A 20,245-nucleotide genomic window follows, 5' to 3' on the forward strand; every position below is an offset into this window, starting at 1 on the left:
ATTTTAATTTCGGAGCATCCCAGAATAAGTTTTGCTATACAAAAATAAAAATGCTGATATAAAGCGATGACAAATATTTCCGTAAACTGTTTTTTATACAAAGATCAAAGCATGAGCACTGAAATTGATATTCATCAAACAATATCAATTAAACAATATGACAATTATCTACCAAATTGACCTTCCAACGCCCCCCCCCCCCCTCCCATTACGTCACATATTGTCAATCCAGGGTGTTGGGTGTTATTCCTTAGTTGACATTCGTACGATTGCAAGAAAAAGGTAAGTGAATATTCTCATTTATTTTCTCTCTCTACTTAACAAAACATTAATTTTTTTATTTAATTTATAATTTTTTTTTATTTATTTTAATTTTATTTAGCACGGTCATACTAATATGTAATTTTAGGAAACTTTTGCAACCAATTTAACAACAGAATCAATAATGTTCGGATCTTTAATATACCTGAGTTTACCTAAACATATTCCCCTGTTCGGTGAGGTTTCTTTAGTTAAAATGTTTTAAGAATCTCGGAAAGAGGTATGCAAATATATATGCATTTAATCGTTCATATTCTATCGACTCAAGATAAAACATTCAGAAATGGGGGAGGGGGGGGGGGGGAATGCTGGAGAAAACGTACCCAGGAGAAAACGTACCCAGGAGAAAACGTACCCAATCGGGGTGGGTTCGTAATATTTTAAGTTAACAAATGTTCATGTATACAGATATAAACAGAATCTTTATATAAATGTTTCTTGGTGTTTACGCCAAATTAAAGAATTTACAAATAAGGACAATTTGAAGAACCTACAACTATGCATACCTTTAAAGTTTTAACTGGATACTTATCACGAAATTCGAATCATAAGAACAAACTTAGATCAAAATTTTCCATGTAATTAGATTTTCTTGTTTAATAATAATTAATTTAAAGAATATATGCCAATATTTGTAAACAGGTCTGTTTATTGCTTCCTTTATAAATATCACGTTTCTTTTTGGTGTGTTTAAGTTCATGATTGATAGTTTCTACAAAATACCGAACACAATCAATGTATACATACAATACACACAGTGATTACTAGTACATGGTGTACACACATCTAATCAAAGGGGTACGCGACGAAGCCAACGTCTCCCGCGTGTCTGGGTACGTTTTCTCCTGATACCATGACAGGATACCCCCTCCCTTGACACCTTTTAATGTTTCCGAATATCCCCTTCTATTACATCATCGTCAGTTGTCTTCGGGAGCTAATGTTTTAACACATACGGTACATATGTAATACAAAATAAATAATGACACACCCGTCCCATTGGCCCTATATATCACTGCAAATACAATTATAACATATATAATACACATATTACGCATTCTATTTTTTTTCTTATAAATAATGATTGACTGTAAATGTAAGCTTAAAAAACATATTTAGAGGTTTGCGCGGAAAATTTGAGAGTAGAAGAATAATTGTGTTGGATTATATCTGACATTATAAAAAAATTTCCTTCAAAAATAAGAATACTTTGTACAATTCAACAGAATTGGTGCGCTCGAAATAAAAAAAAAATTGAGGTATGTATTTTGGGGCGCTCGGAATAATAATGTGTAAGTTTAATGAGATTCCATCGAAGATTAATAAGGACTAATAAACAAAACCATTTTGGGGCGCTCGTGAAATTAATCCAAACTTGGGAACTCACACACCAACGTTGATTTTAGTTCAAAATAGAATAATCTCATGGGGGGGGGGGCGTTCGTGTAAATGATGCTTATTTAACGTAAAAGTGAGATTCTCCAACATACATTTTAAAGCAAAATCAGGTTTCAAATATTTATTACACATGAGGTCAAATATTAACTTTATAGAAACATAGAATGCTGATTTGAGAGCAAAGTTAAAAGTTATTTTGGGGCGCTCGTGGAAATGATAAGATAGTTTTCTTACAAATCGTAGGCAACTCCAGGGCACGTTCGTAAAAAAAATAATCCAACAAGATTCTATGCAGAAAGACATAATCAGGAAAATCATTTTGGGGCGCTCGTGAAAACGATCCCGATTTTAGTACAATATTGGAAAATCCAATTTTGGGGCGCTCGGGCAAATTATTCAAGGCGTAAGGTGTAATAATACAACAAGATTCTATGCAGAAAGACATAATCAGGAAAATCATTTTGGGGCGCTCGTGAAAACGATCCCGATTTTAGTACAATATTGGAAAATCCAATTTGGGGCGCTCGTGCAAATTTTCAAAGACGTAAGGTATAATGATAATTTTACTTTGGGGCGCTCGTGAATACATTTGGGGTGCTCGTGAAACGTAATTGGGGCGCTCCAAATAAAATTTGGGGCGCTCGTGCATGGGGCGCTTTGGCTTTGGGGCGATACGACAGTAACCCGGTAGCACATGCAACCCTGTGTCTTTGTTGTTGATCGAGTCTAAAGTAGTATATAATACTGTATATGAAATAGTTCACCGGAGATTTCATTTCACCCGCTAATGTTACGGTCCATCTATCGTCAGTGTAATTACATGTATTCCTTAAGATTTGGATATATCCTACCGTATTGCTTAAACAATAATAATTTATATATGTGCTTAATCATGATAATCGTTCACACCTCTGTGTGACTTTTATATTGTGTATATAATGAGTCAACCTCTCGAAAACTGCGGGCATGAGTAGCACGTGCCGAGAGTTCAACTGTGTATAAACAAAGTAGGAGCAACCCAGACTTATTTCAGAGACACCTGGTTTAGATTTCATTGAGAGTTTTATTTTGAATCTCCAGAAAAAAAACTTGTAGATGTGTTCTATTATAAAAAGAAATCAGCTTTTTATATCTACCCGGCGATATTTTTTCCTCCTTTAATTACAGACCCTGAAACGTACTACTACACCAAAAAAGCATGCAACTTTCATGCGAGAAACGTTTCGTGTAAACCGTTTAGCGTTTCCTGTAAACCGTTTAGCGTTTCGTGTGAATCGTGAAGCGTTTCGTGTAAACCGTTTAGCGTTTCGGGCAAAGCGTGCAGCGTTTTGGGCAAAGCGTGTAAATCGTTTCGGGCAAAGCGTGCGAGAACCGTGTGAATCTTCATCAGATTTCATTCGGAACTCTCTGACAATTTAATTGTTTCAAAATAGCGCTCGTGTTAAACATTACTTTTAACTGTTTGTGATTGGCAAAACTCCTTTGAGATAATCTTGTGGAAAAAATCTATAAGAAATGATACACTTATAAATTGAACTAATTTTTAACCTACAAAAGAAAAGTTCGCGTATTGAAAGAAGACTAGTTACTGAGACTATTCGGCTGTGTACAACCAGTACACATAACCTCGGACATCGGGTAAGACCTGCACCTGGCTGAACCTGTCAGTCAAACTCTGTGTATTCGTTTTCATTGGGTGGTCACGCGTCTCTCTTTTTTTGTCAATAGCCAATAGAAATTTAATGACTTCAAGGTAGTCGGAATCAGTATTTGATGATGCACACAATTTCAATGATAGATTATTTAACATTAATTTGAACAAAATTAAATGTAAACATAGAAAGAAAATATACTGTTCATTTCTATGAATTGCGGGAAGTAAATTCTTCTGAATCCCGATTAAAAATATTTCTACAAATTATTATTTTAATTATTTAAGCTCTGATAACGTAAAACAACAGATAATTAACACACTGCAATTTTCCTAAAATGTACACAATTCATGCAATTGATTATTATGGGAATCTATATGCATGGTACTTAATTCAAATAAATTACATGTATGATAGATATATTGTACGCCCTTATGCGGGGCGCCGGTTATGTATAGGAATATTGAGACAAAAATCTAAATCATTTTTTGTTCTTTCCGAAATCCGAAATAGTAATGACAACTTTCTTTATTGTTTCATCCATTGATTTTCTCTGTGATATTATGTACAGAACATTTATTTACGCGATTGATTTGACATAAAAAAAAATTAATCAGTTGTTTTATAGCATTTTTCTAACTTATGTGACTAATTTTATTTTACATAACTTTCAAAATTATCAATGTAAATAATTACAGGTTTATTAACAGTTAGTATTTTTACATCGTATTCTCTGAAACCATTAAAAATATTAATGTGAGAAGAAAAAACAAATCCCGCCGAATACTGAAAAACCGATTTCAGTTTGTAATCATACGGATTTTATTTTTGGTATTGAATATTTTCTCTGGAATTTTTATTATTTACAGGACTAACAAGAATCATGGATATTTCTTTTAAGCAATAAATATGTTTATAATTGATTTTAATTGATCAATTCAATACTTATGTACATAAATGTTTCTAATATCAGTATTTCTATTATTTCGGCTTTTCTTAAAATTAATTCTTACTAACAGAGTCAGGGTAAAAATCCGAGAGGACCCGAATCGATCAGGATAAAAGCGTGTGAAAAGCGAGCAAATCGTTTCGTGCGAGAATCGTTTCGTGTAAACCGTTCAGCGTTTCGTGTAAAGCGTTTAGTGTTTCGGGCAAAGCGTGCAGCGTTTCGTGTGAACCGTTCAGCGTTTCGTGTGAACCGTTTAGCGAGCGTGCAGCGAGTGTGTAGTGTAGTAGTACGTTTCAGGGTCTGTACCCTTTGTACGGTTCTCATTTTACTTTAACCATGCGAAATCGATTTCTTGTTTATCATAAGCACACGATCAAAATGCATGACAGCATGTAATAATGATAGAAAGATGATTCAGTCTTAGCGATCGAAGTAAGAAATGTTAGAAGAAATAAATCTATTCACATTTAATTTGTTTATGATAAATTACTACAGTATATTGATAAAAATCCATATGATTTGTACACAAAAACTCAAGCAGTATTATAGTAAACACTCATGATTTTATTGGAGATATGCATAAATTTGTGCAAAATTTCATATCAAATTAAAAAAAAAACATAAATTAGGTGAAGCGATGAATAGGGCGATCGAGGTCCACGTGCCAGGAAAAAAAAGTATCGACCTGATTTCCGAAAAATACGGTACTTTTAATGGGCGATTTTTTGTCTATAAAAGGCCATTGTTTTAAACATTCCATATATTGAATTTTGAATGATGATTTTTTTTCTATCTAAACTTGTAATAATCTTAACTAATGAAATTCATGTTAATATGTAGATGTTTTAAAAAAAAGAAAATAAACATTAATTGTGAGAAATCAAATTCACAATTATTGGAAATGAACTATATGATCAATATGTTACTAGCACTGTATGATCATTTTTTTTTTTACATGATATGATATGCTTCCTGTATGATACATGTTAGCTGCAATAATGTAGCCCTCTCCCGATTTTTTTTTTTTTGGAGAGGGCTACAACTCAAAAGGATCTCCGTAATGGTGCAAGAGCGGGAGTAATTCACTCCCGCAACAATTTCGTCTCAAATCGTACATAAATGGAAATAACATTTGCATTTCTTACCAGAACTCAAACATTGTAGATGTCTATGGCATAAATTAATCCAAAAATATCAAGTATAGTCCATATATCGGTTATTTTTCGTGTATGTCAACAACACAAGTTGAATTTGTCCGCCATGTTTACTGGCCTTGACCAGTTTTATTTTGGGACAGCCAATGAGATGTAACGGGATGGGAGAAATAATGACGGACCAGACCGGGATTCGAACCCGGGCCCCCTGAATCTCTAGTCAGGTGCTCTACCAACTGAGCTATCTGGCGCCGGTATTCGAACCGGTCTGACCGTCACAGAGAATTCAGGAGCGGATCTTTACCTGAATATAGGAATTCCCCTATTTTAAACATAATTAACGCGGTAAATATGAATTTTCCATTATATACCATTTCCTGAAACATTGTTTTAGTGATAGAACGAGGAAAGATCGATTATTTACTCTGTCATTCACGTTATCAAGCCCATCAAAACTCCAAGCGTAGATCCCATACAATCACGCTAGAACTGTCATGGCTGCTGAAAAAGACGACTGGTAAACATGCTTATGTGTTTTATCTGGTTTTGATATATATACCGTTAGTTTGTTCAACCTGAATTAAAAAATCATTTTATCTAAAGGAAGTCAAATATAAAATCGAAATTTTTAGACCGAAGTCAGTTGCATTAAAAAATTAATTTAGCACCATTACGGAGATCCTGTGGAATTGTAGCCCTCTTCAGTAAACATCAGATATAAAAATCGGAGAGGGCTACATTATTGCAGCTAGATACATGAATAACACTTTTTCTATACACTTTTTCATACAGGAAGCATTATGATATCATATCATGTGAAAAAAGACCATACAGTGCGAGTAACATTTATCATATCGTACAAAAAGCAAACCGTGCTATGCTAGGAACGTATTGTAAAAACTGTATAGCGTGTGAGAAGCATGTGAGAAACATACAGCTGGTATAGTAGTGTGTTTCAGGTTTTTATTTGTATGAAGAAAAAAAAATTATTACCTCCTCTCCCCCCCCCCCCCCCCCCAAGAGCTTGCATGGGGAAAGGAATATTTTGATCTAAAGAGGTTTTATGAAGATAAATATTATTTGTTATTTTTAATTACATGTATATTCTAAATAATGCATCCCCCCCCCCCCCAAATATTTCATTTTGCGAGGGGATGCTCTGCTTTGCGGTGCCCTTGTATTTTCTAAAAATACATTGTGATTCATATATCGTTACCACTATATTGTGATATGTATTGTTGTTTCATAACGCATGCATTGTTCATATAACCATAATATTTCATCATATGAATGCTTATGTTTATATGTAACATTAGACTTTTTATCTAAGTATTGTTTTCATTATTATTTTACAGCATTGATAAGTATGAATCTTCCAAAAGCTTGGAAAGCACATTAATGATGCAACCTCAGACAAGCCCAAAAATAATGCTGTTATGAAATTAATGTTGAACAACTACCCATGGAAGCTTTGACTCTTTGCATGGAGGAATATAGATAGACAGTAGGAGATTAGATATGACTTTGGACTCTGTTGCAGCACTGTGATGCACGTTCCATAGATTCTTCTGAACACTGCACTGATTCATCAGATGTCAGACATGAACAGGTATTTTTCATTAACTACATTACTTTTTTCAACACATGATTTACAAGCTTAACTCTAATACAATGAAATCTTTTTCAAATTTATAACAGAGAGCATTCTAGAGAGGGACACAATGGTAACTCATGTAGATGTTCCACTAACTAGTTAAGATGGGCTCTTAACTGATACTACAGTCTACTCAGGACCATGTAACTTCACATGTTCAACAGCTTTGGCATTTTACTACAGGTATTACCTTAAGTTACTCTTTCTGAAATATAGGGGAACATTTCAGTAACTACAGTAGACCTGTAGTAACTAAAATTTCATTGACAATTATTCTTTGCCTGTACTCTAGGGAGGAATTTGAAGGCAAATCCTGTTGAAGCACACCCAGATGTTCCACAGATTCTGCAGAACAGTGAAGATCTGTTGCAGCACATGATTACCGTATATACTTGTTCAACAGATTCAACAGGTCATAAAGGACCATGTTGCAGAATATGTTCAACAGCCTTGCATAGGTATTTTTATTACACAAATACATGTATTCTGAATGATAGGGAATTTTTGTCAAGGCAGGACTTCACTAGAATATCATTGTTCTTTGTATACTATAGGGAGCATTTTGGAAGCGGCAGTTTTGCATATACCGCATAGTTTAGTGCTAGGATCTTTTTAAGAGCACTCAATTGGCGCAACAATTTTTGGACTATTTTTATCTCCTTAATAAGAAGACCTATGTATAAAGATAGAGAAAAGTAATAAGATTTTAAAGCTAAAATATTTAGATTTTTTTCTTTTGTAAATGATAGTTTATAGCTAGACAAATCATATCAAAAAAATTAAAGAAGATCTGATGGTTAATTTATTAACCACCCAGCCTCCTTAAAGGATGCCATCCGAGTACTAATTAATCACCAAATCATTTTATTTCTTTTCAGAATATGAGATAGAAGCTTGTAATGGTAGTAGCATCAGCATTGTCTGGAAGGAACTATCAGTGAAGGTAATACATGCAGGTACATTATTTGAGGGTCCTCAACACCTGTTAAAAGTTCTGCATACAAGCCCATTTTCTTAATTAAAGATATTGATTTTTACCATGTGTTTTGACTTAAAAATTACCCCCCACCCCCTTATAATCAGTTTTTTAAGGGGGGACTTTAAATTTCATTTCTCTTCATTAAAATAAATGCTCCTCCAGTATTCACACTCAGAACCTGTGGGTTGGTAGACTGAGGGTAAACCCATAGCTGCACAGAGATATTTAAAACACCAATTATTGGCGATATAAACTGTTTCACATCGCGTTGAAATTGCCATGATGTGACGTATTGTCTTAAAAGTAGAAGTCACAGGGTGTCGAGGATTCTTAATTTCGTTATTGTTTTAGTTATATTTTGTCACCACTTTTTAATCAGCCTTTATCCTTAACTTTGACAATGACAGCTTTTTCTCTGAAATGGAATTGTTTGTTCTGACATTTTCCCTGTAGATTGTTCATGATTTTTTTTGTGTCTTTGTGACATTGTGTATATGCAAACATATAACTGTGTGATTGCTCATGGTTTTTGGGTCACTGTCAAATATATGTATTTGTGTCTGTTCATAGATTAAACGTGGGTCATTGTCATATATATATATGTTTGTGTCTGTTCATGGATTGTGGGTCATTGTCATATATATATAAATATATATATATACCGGTATATGTTTGTGTCTGTTCGTGGATTAAATGGGGGTCATTGTCATATATACATGTTTGTGTCTGTTCATGGATTGTGGGTCATTTTCATATATGTGTCTGTTCATGGATTAAATGCAGGTCATTGTCACACATACATGTTTGTGTCTGTTCATGGATTGTAGGTCATTGTCATATATATATACTATATATACCAGGGTTGTCCAAATATGTTCATGAACAATAGCATTTTTATCATTTTAAATGGGTTAATTTATTCATATTATATATCTAAATCTTTGTCATAAAATTTCAGATCAAACCAAAGTGGTCTTTATTGTTTTCTATAGAAATAAAGTAAAATTTTAATGTATCAAAGGCTCGCAGAAAGTATGCACGTCCCAGCGCAAAAATTGTCCAAACTTTGTAATTGAGTTTTTAGATATGTATATTTACTGTTTTCATAATCTTCTATTGTGATGTAGTCTGTATTGTGTACATTATTTTCATACATCATTTAAAAATATTTTCAAACCAGCAGAGGACATTTAAAAGATATTACGGCAAGAATATGTCTTTAAAAACGCATGAAAAAGCAACTTCATCTGACCGCTGGCAATAAAAAAATTGTGTCAACTGAAGTAAAAAACTGAAATGAATGAAACGATTATGGAAACTTATCCACAAGTGGCACAAGTGATATGTTGATGGAATATGCGATTGTACCTTCTGACCAAACGGTGAATGCGGCATATTACTCTCAATAAACCCAGTACTACGTCATTATAATTTAACGTCATACTGGGCTGTGCGGCCTGTATAGGCAATGTATATACATTCATAACTCCATTACAAAAATATACATTATTATGCTCTTTATTACAATATTATAATACTTTCCTGAAAATGGCGCTTCTATTTTGAATAAAATTACATGTGTCCACAAACTTTTTGGACAACCCTCGTATATATATACGTTTGTGTCTGTTCATGGATTGTGGGTCACTGTCATAGAGTTTTTGTTCTGCAATTTTTTCTGTGGATTGTTCATGGGTTTTTGTGTCTTTGAGTTTAGACATTTGTGCATATGCATGCATACATATTTAGTCAAAGATATATATGTGAATGCTCATGGTTTTTGGGTTGCTCTCATATCTACATGTTTGTGTCTGTTCATGGGATGTGGATCACTGTCATGGATTGGTTGTTCTAACATTTTTCCTGTAGTTTGTTCACGCCTATTTTGTGTCTTTGACTTTAGAAATTTGTGTAAGTGCAAATATATATGTGAATGCTAATGATTTTTGGGTTGCTGTCATATATACATGCTTTTGTCTGTTCATGGGATGTGGGTCATTCTAACAGATTGTTTGTTCATGAGGTTATAGTGTCTTTGTACATAACGCCTCAACTACCTTATGTGGATGATGATGATACTTCAACATTAATTTACATGATGATACTTCAACATCACATGCTGAAACTTTAACATTACAAGCTGATACTTTGTCTTTATATGATGATAGTTCTTTGTTACATGGTGATACTTCTTTATTATGTGATGGTACTTCACTCTGCGGTGATTCTAAAAATAGGGAAGGGTCATCTTGAGATTGAAATACACTAAAATTCAGAACTCATTGATGCCTGACAAGTTTTTAACACTGGGCTTTTTCTCTGTTTCGAAGATTGATCAGATATTACTAAGGTCCACTGAGACTAGTTTAATAGATCAAGATACTCAACAAATAATACCACTTGATTATGTGTTGTCCTTTAACAGAGTCATTTTATATTTAAAGAAAGCCTGCTTGGGAAAACCATTGGCGCTCCCCATCAGTGCATACAAATCAGGGGGTTCGAGGTACCCCAGGGGATTTTTTGTCCAAAAATGTGCATTCTGAAGTGAACCCAAGTTTATGGCGCTTGGTCAAAGTGGACCGCTAAAAGTATTCATAGCACCTAATCAAAGACTTCTGTCATTCAGGTTACATCAGATTTATGGGTGGGCTTTCCCTGGAGATCCACGTAAAGGAGTGGACAATGTAAGCACTAATTTTTTTCAACAGTACAGTTACTGCTAAAATCAGTTTCAACAGCGCACGTAGTCCCTAGCATCTGACTTCATGTAAGATATTCCAATCTGGAGGACGCAATGCTCTATCCTTTGTATGTAGTTTTACAATAATTTTATGAAAATGGAAATTCGATCATATGTAGATCAATAGATGAAATATTGTAAAATACGGGATCCCCCCATTCCCTATTTTATATTGTTGACTTGTGATTGAGGGGTAGGTCTGCCACCACCACCACCACCCCCCCCCCCCTCCCTCCCCCCCCCCCCCCTTAAATAAAAGATAGTTTGTGAGAAGCGCTGGGATCTAATGGATGATTGCTCATGCTCTGATTTCCTTAAGACAGAAAGTAAAATTGCTATTTAATGGCGTAGAATGCCCAATCCAAAGGGGGTAAAATAAATTTGAGGGCGCCTGCCTGCAGAATTAAAACAATCAACCTACAACATAAAACGTACTCATAAAATTGGCATCCAATTTGAAGGCGCCTAAACAAAGACGAGTTACAATAAGGGGACTATGGAGTTGTTTGACACACAGAGATTTCGGCGCAAGTTCCAACAAATGTAATCAAAAGTGATGGTGCCCCCATTCCCTCCAGCATCCAGTTTCAGCTGAATGGCACAAGCCCTAGTATTGGGAATATAAGTTTTGATAATAACCAATGGGGTGTCCATATTTATATAAGGAAATAAGCATAAAAGAAGCTTGTTTAAATTGTTGGGTACAATGTAGCTTGAATTTAGTCTATTCTCTCCTTAGTAATATCCCTGAGTTTTATCGAATCACGATCCTGCTACTTATAGCGAATTTAGAATCACCGCATACTGTAATACCATCATTTTATGAAATATCAGCATGTATTAGTGAAATCATATAGTGAATAGGTATAATCATATAATAAAAAATTATCAGCATGTAATGTTATACTATCAGCATGTAATGATAATTGATAAATTATCATATAATGAAGAAGTATCAGCATGTAAAGTTCACTTGATGTATCAGCATGTAATGTTGATTGATGATCAGCATGAAATGTTGAACTATCAGCATATTATGGGCATTATCTACATAAGGCAGTTGAGGTGTTCCATTTCTTTGAGTTTTATTTGTGTTTGCATGTATATGTATATATATGTGAATGCTTATAGTTCTAAGGTTGCTATACTAATACATGTTTGTGTCTGTTCATGGATTGTGGTTCTGACACTGCCATATATACATGTTTGTGTCTGTTCATGGATTGTGGTTCACTGTCATATATACATGTTTGTGTCTGTTCATGGATTGTGGTTCACTGCCATATATACATGTTTGTGTCTGTTCATGGATTGTGGTTCACTGTCATATATACATGTTTGTGTCTGTTCATGGATTGTGTATCACTGTCATATATATATACATGCTTGTGTCTGTTCATGGATTGTGGGTCACTATCGTAGGTTAATTTTTGTATTATTTCTCCTGTACCAGGTAGTTTGTTCATGACTTTTTTGTGTCTTTGAGTTTATACATTTGTATATATGCAAATATTTTAAAGGGGCACTGTCATGATTTTGGTCAAATTTTGTTTTTCTGTTTTCATTATTTACAATGCTTTAGGATATATTTCTAATGATCAAATGAAATTTGAGAGTCAGTCATTGAGTTATAAGCAAGATACAGAGCTCACAATTCTTTGTCATGTAAACCAGGATTGTGCCCTATTTTTTTATTTACATAGGTTCAATATACAAGTCTTTTTCAAGCTGATTTGTCTATCATTTTATTCATTTTAAGAATAAAAAAACAGTTCCTAACATTTAATACATTCATTTTAGGTCTATAACTGGAATTTTTGCTTCAACATTCAAAATTAAAACAAAAGATTTGTTTACATAGCAAAGTAATTTCTTATTTAATTTTGGTCTCAAGCATTTTGATATTAGTATGATAGAATGCTGGAGAAAATTGTATCTAATTTGTTTGATGAATTATTGAACTGTATATACATGTTTGTGTCTGTTCATGGATTGTGGGTCATTGTCATGTATATACATGTTTGTATCTGTTCATGGATTGTGGGTCATTGTCGTATATTTACATCTACAAACTTTTAAGTATAATTTCCTCAATTTCTTACGAAAGGTTATAGTTAATTCATAGCTCTATAGAAATAGCCAGACTGAAATCTACACGCCCCATTTAACTATTGGTCGAAATCTACAGCGGCTGAAAGTGACAGGACTGAAATTAACACGCCCTGTTTATCGATTGATCTGAACCTACAGCGACCTAAGTAAAATCACGGACTGCATGAAATAATCATGATGATGTCAGACTGAAAGTCTCACAGGAGACGATTTGGCTGTTTCTTTTAGCTAACGTACATGTGTACGTTAACAGTAATTTAGTAAATTTTACTAACTTTTCATAATCAATTTATTAATTAGTTAAAGAAAGATGTTAATATAAACAATAAAATGCTTTCTTTGATGATTCATGCAGGTTATGAAGGTAGCGATCATTGCAGGAAAAATTTACATAACACGCTAACACTGGTTATTTAGCAGGTTATGTATTTTTCCTGCAATGTCACTACCTTCATATCCCGAATGAATCACTATAGAAAGCATTTTATTGTTTAAATATGTTACATGTTGGCGTCGATCTGTTCATGGATTGTGGGTCATTGTTGTAGATTTCTTATTTTAACATTTTTCAGTTGATTGTTCATGAGTTTTTATGTTTTTGAGTTTACTGATCAATAAATATTTGCTTTAACGGCGTATTGAACAACATGTAACTTCCAAATAAAATGACTTGCTTATGGAAAGGAACGATATGATTAACATAATAGGATACACAGAAAAACCGTGAAGTTAAATGATAAACTTTCTAGGATTAACACTCGGTACTACTGGATTTGTGCATGATGATAGATCTGTATGCTTGATCAATAGGTCTGATAAATGATATGATAGTATAAGATTGTAAAAAATATTGATGCGGGTACCATATATATATGTTTGTATCAGTGTTCATGGATTGTGGGTCACTATCATATATTGTTTGTTTAAACATTTTTCATGTTATTTGTTTATGTGTTTTTTGTGTCTTCAAGTTTAGTCAATTGTGTATATGCATTCATACATATTGAGTTCAGACATTTGTAAATTCAAAGATATATATGTGAATGCTCATTGCTTTTGGAGTGCTGTCATATATATAAATGTTTTTGTCTGTTCATGGGATGTGGGTCACTCTCATAGAATGTTTGCTCAAACATTTTTCTTGTGACTTTGAGTTAGATATTTGATCTTTATGTTAATTTTTGGTTCTCTGTTATACTGTACCCGCAATGAATTTAACATGATAATAAAATGATAGGATAGAAACCACGCACGATATGATAGGATTGACGCATGTTATACATGTACATTGAAAAGTGTACATGCAAGATACGATAGGAATGATACACCAGAGGAAAGGATAAATGATGTTCATGATAAACATATAATATTAGCTCTAAATGATCTTCAAAATTAATGTGATAAATTAATGGCATAGTTTGATAAAAAAATGTACAAATTAAGATACTCGCAGAAATCTTTTTATTAACAATTGCCTAGTTGTTAATCCTAGCTGCTTCATCTAAAGGGTATACAAAAATGACTTATTGGCTTACATGATTAATAAATTATCTGTATTTCTACATTTTTTTCATTACCGAACATCCCAGCCAAACACTACTAACATCTCATCCCAACATCGAATCCTGTGGAAAATAACAGGTTCAATAAAAATTCAACTGTTGTTTTTGATAAACATGTAAAATCCATACAATAACAAATTATATACAAATTACATGTAATGTTTACGCAGTTATAAACTCTAGTACATATGATTAAATGTAATACTATGAGCATTTAGTCTAGAAAAAAATGTTACTGTAACCATGTTCCTATAAAGATCTTCAATTGTTCACATTAATCTTTTATTTCCATTACTTAGTACATATAAAACATGTAATTTCTAATTTGATTTTTGTCACAAGAGTTTTGATATTAGTATGATAGAATGCTGGAGAAAATTTTACGTAATTTGTTTGATGAACTATTGTACTGTAAAAAAATGTTGGTGTCTGTTCATGGATTGTGGGTCATTGTCTTGTATATACATGTTTGGGTCTGTTTATGGATTGTGGGACATTGTCATGTATATGTATACCTGTTTGTGTCTGTTCATGAATTGTGGGTTATCATCATATATTTCTTATTCTAACATTTTTCAGTTGATTGTTCATGAGTTTTTGTGTCTCTGAGTTTACTTAATTGACATTTGTATACTGGATATATGCGTCCATACATATTGAGTTTGTACATATGTACAATGAAAAATATGTATGGGAATGCTTGTGGTTTTTGAATCTCTTTCATGTATAAATGTTTGTGTCTATTCATGAACTGTAGGTCACTGTCAGAGATTATTTGTTCTAACATTTTTCCTATAGTTTATTACTGTGTCTTTGAGTTTAGTTATCTGTTTATTTGCAAACATAATTACCAGGTACATGGGATGTTGGTCACTGTCATAGATTGTTTGCTCAAATATTTTTGCAGTGGGTTGTTTATGAGTTTTTTGTGTCTTTGAGGTCAGATATTTGACTGTTCATATGCGTACATATATATATTGCAAGTTTAGACATATGTTTATATGCAAATATTTGCATTTCCATTGTTTTTTCCCACTGTAAGCCCATACGGAGGAGCTGCAATTATTTCTCTATAATCGCAATTGCTCTGTCAGTATACTATGACGTCATAAAGGTGTAACGTTATATATACTTTTCCATGACGTTATAGATTTAAACCACTATACAATACATCATGTGTTTTTCTCCAACTCCATTAAAATTGACGTATTTACATGTAATATTAAAACATGTTTTTGATAACATTTTAAAGGAATTACTGTTATAACATATCATTGATTCTGTTAACAAATCTATGTGAATTAAAAAGATACATTACAGTCTGAATGTTTACTTTTGATGTAATAGCTAAATGTCAAGGTCTAGGCTAATACAGGGTATTTGCGAGTGGTAAAATGCAAATATAAGTAATAAACAACGATTATTTAGTGAACATGGCGTTATGAATAGCAACTGCTCTGCTGGCATATTTTCCATGATGCGCTAGCGTGCATCATGGAATATGCCAACAGAGCAATTGCTATTCATAACGCCATGTTCACTAAATAACGTTGTTTATTTCTTAAATATATACATTGATATGTGATCACAGATAATTTTTTAGTTTTTAAACATTAAAGCATTATTACTTGAAAGATGTGGTCACAATTTACTGCAGCATAGTGTGTATACAAATTGAATACCAAGCACTAGCATGTTATGAAAATGTGTTGCGTACACTATTATTTTAACTTACATGTACAATTGTAGAATTTAATTCACTGAACCTTTCTTATATTTGATTCACAGATTCTATTGAAGAACACAAGGATTATGTCCCAAGTGGTATAGAATCAGTGGATAAACCATCATGCACCACATTACCATCAAAGAAAAAATGGACAATGGAATAGGACATTTGAATTTTATATGGACTTTAAAGATTAAAGTGTACCAAGAGAGGCAGAAGCACTGAAAGTAAAAAACAATTGCAAATTTCTTGCTGATAGAAGTATTCATCAGAAAAAGAGTAAAATGCAACATATGCTGAGACTTAATCAGCAGATACGAAAGCTGATTCCAATGAGCCCCCGTTAAACGTAATGGCGGAAGATGAGGATGCAAATTTAGGTCTTGCAGTAACAAATGATTCTGTAATAAACCCTTTAAATTTCAACAGTAATTGGAAGATAATCTCCTCATGAAATACCCTGGACTTATTTATAAACGAGTCGTCTGTATGCTTCATGTTTTAGATTGAAGATTGAATGTGTATGTGTTATATCTGTATTACTCTCTCTGCTTCCCATCTGCAACATGTGTACCTGTGGTGTAACCTCATGGTTTATTTTTTATTCGTTTTAAAATCTTAATATCAGCAATAAGATGTTGTAATTTCTTATGTGTTACTTTTATGTTTAAGGTCAAGTGAACATGATTGAAATATGTATTGCATATATTTTAAAAATATATTACAATGTAATTTAGAATACTTAACGTTTTTAAAAAAGGACAATCATATTAATATCTAATATTTACATGTAGTGTATATTTCCCCTTATGTTTGCAGAGGACATCTGTGACGTTCAATTTCTCATGACACCTGTGGGTTTTAGCTCTGCTGGCCATAGACCAGAAGAGTGTATGCGATGATCTGTTTGTGTAGCTTTCTGTTTGTCTCTCTGTGAACAATTTTCAAATGCTACTACTATTACAGCTATCAAGAATGTTCACATATATATACATGTCTTGTGTTTGAAATCATGCATGACATATTTTTCTAACTTTGAGAAATAGAATATATAATTTTTAACTGACAAAAGTGTTCCCTTATTAATATTGTTTTACCTCTGCAAATAAAGGTATCATGGTATAAAGGATTTACCTTGTCTGTCTGTTAATCTGTGTCTACATTACAAGTGTTGAGGATGGATTGCTATGCCATAGCAATATTTTTGGTGGGGGTTATGCATTTGCTGCTGCCTTTATTTGACACAGAGATGGTCATGGTCATGTAGGGATTCGTCATGACCTAGACGTGGTAGTACATGGACAAGGTGACAAGGAAAATAATGATTTGGGGTATTACCCTAATACAAAGTCACAAGGAAAAGCGTATAGGACATTTTGATGTGGCCTAAGCTATAACCGAGATAAGTTGTTCACACCTTAATTTTTACAAGTAGTTTCAAACCAATGGCATTTGACACTTTAGTCGTCAATGATTTTAGTGAAGAGGTTTTCTGGTCTGTTACCATATTCTCTTTGAAGATAATTATAGAAACCAAACTTAGAAAACAATGTATTTGAGGACATTTTTTTTTTTATCTTTGACACCGGTTAAGGACAATGTTTTGATCTATGTTCATCTTATCAAAAGGGGTACACAGACCAAACTTCTTCCTGAGATGCATTAACATATACTAGTATATGATCATTTCAAAGCATGCTTTGCATGCTGCTTCTGACTTAAATTACATAAGTCTGTGATTCATAAGCACAGTATCTATATCTTTTTATTTCAAGGGGTTTACAAAGTAAATTTCTTCAGTGCATCACTGGCTGCTCTGTTCAATGCATTACATGTAGTAAAAAAAACCTGCCACCTTTTCAGGAATGCCCCATACTATGCACTGTTGCCATTAGGAGACAAGTCGTTAGTAATTCTTCGGTTACTTTTATAAAACAAATTCCCTTAACCATTTCTGTGCCACAGGGCCTATTTGGGCCTATTTGAATATCTACGTTAAGTGCCACAGGGCCTATTTGGGCCTATGGCAATTTGAAAAAATATACATTAAAATAAAAATAAATATTAAATACATTCAGGTTCTGTTTTTCATTATTGATTTTTTAAAATTTGTATCAATATACATCGTATGATCTATGTGTTTAGTGAAATACTGCTGATAACGTCACAACGTTAAAAATGACATCTTAATCATGACGTCACTACGTCACACAGCGCAAACTCGTTGTCTGCGTTTTACCATGGCTGGCGTATGGTTTTTGTGAATACATCCCCAGGACTTTTCCGTCAGAACGGGAAATGATATCTGTCCTAATGCACAACCTGGACCAAAGGAAATGCCCCCTCCCCCACAAGAGCACGACCAATCTTACTTTTTCCTACTCTGCCATATAAACCCTGGGCTCGTTTAACATATAACCGACTTTTGACTAAAATCTATCTTAATTAAAAGACCAAATATTTTTCATAAGATCTCACCATAGCTCATAAATTTGTCATATCTTAATAGGATAATCTTAAATACTGTCAAAATACAGGTCTTAAGTCCAACTTTAACATGGCGAGAGCTAATACTTTAGTCCACCACCGAAGGCCGAGTATAATTCGAGTGTGCGCGACTTTTTTATTTTCATGCTGCCGTTAGTGCTGATTAAAAAAATCAAATAAAACACATCGGTAATATCAATGCGGTTTTTTTTTTAATCGGGTAAAAAGCTACTACATACAGCATCGTTCTCTGGTATTGTATAATTTGCAAGAAATCGAGAGAATATTAAGCACCAAAGGAAGCATGTACTTTATATGTATTATTTTTATTCAGAGTTAATTAATGAACGGCAATATAAACTGCGATATGCCAAATAAGGAGGAATGGGGCACTGAAAAAATTACTTTGATATGATCCTAGAACAAAATTTTAGCCAGATGATCAACATTAAAAAAAATTCCATCTGGTGACATTTTACTGTAGTTTTCATGCATGTAAAAGAACAATACTGAATCTTTGGACAGAAAAACAAGAACTGCATGTAATAACTTATTTGGAGATAATGGTGATGCTTCGACCGTGTTCGAGATTAAGACTTTAGTGCCCGACCCCCCCCCCCCCCCATCCCCCCTGCGTACGCGCTTCAAGTCCTATTGATACCTTTTTCGTATCTTCTGTCTCCTTCTTCAGAGCATTTCAAACAGAGACATTCTTTCTTGAAACTAAATTTCAACCGTGTCTCTAAAATTGGATACCGCATATCATAGACATTTAATTTTCACATGGATGGTTCTGACCGCACGGACTTTCATTACCTGTTTTATGGTCATAAAGAGCATCTACTCTGTGTAAAGGTGCAAATATAGCGGTAAAAGAAGGAAAGATTTCTAGGACTGTAATATACTTCATGAAAATATTTAATCACAAAATTTTATCATTATTATATTTTAGACAACTCAGTTGGTCAAGCGGATTTAATACTAAAACAAACTGTAAGACCACAAGTTGGTAAAAAAAACTTCTTAGATCTAATCGAGATATAGAATCGTAAATGTTTTGCATTTCATAACTGTTATATTTCATCGTATGATGATGAACTATGTGTAATCGTTAACTTTCTTAGGTCTATATTGTTTTTTATTCTTTGAATATTAGAACTATAATATAAATCACAATCGTAGTTGTATCGATAAATAAGCTAAGATATTAGAGAACATTAAGAACAAAATTATACATCTTTTTCCGAGAGTTCAAACGTTTACAACTGACGATCGTGATTGTCAATTTTACACGTATGATGTGGTAAAAGTTTTTACTTTGTATGGAATAAAATGTAAAAATTAAGATAGTGTTCACCTGTCCGAGAAAAGGAAGATTTTAAAACATACAGATAATTTAAAGCTACATAGTCCGATTTTTTTTGGCTATGGGAGTATCAAATATTTTTCTATACAGACCAAATTTATTAGACAAATGCCTATTTACACAAACAAAATCCGTCTCC

The 20,245-nt window shown here is 33.4% G+C and overlaps 1 non-coding gene and 1 pseudogene across 1 annotated transcript; one reads left to right on the forward strand and one right to left on the reverse strand.

Moving 5' to 3' along the window:
* Nucleotides 1–5,650: 5,650 nt before the first annotated feature.
* Nucleotides 5,651–5,725, reverse strand: Trnas-aga (transfer RNA serine (anticodon AGA)). Its single transcript has one exon. It is a non-coding gene; the product is annotated as a tRNA-Ser (tRNA).
* A 1,507-nt stretch (nt 5,726–7,232) lies between these two features.
* On the forward strand, nt 7,233–16,628 carry LOC128155972 (uncharacterized; annotated as a pseudogene).
* Nucleotides 16,629–20,245: the final 3,617 nt, after the last annotated feature.

This window comes from Crassostrea angulata, chromosome 7 (assembly GCF_025612915.1).
Source record: "Crassostrea angulata isolate pt1a10 chromosome 7, ASM2561291v2, whole genome shotgun sequence".
Lineage (NCBI taxonomy): Eukaryota > Metazoa > Mollusca > Bivalvia > Ostreida > Ostreidae > Magallana > Magallana angulata.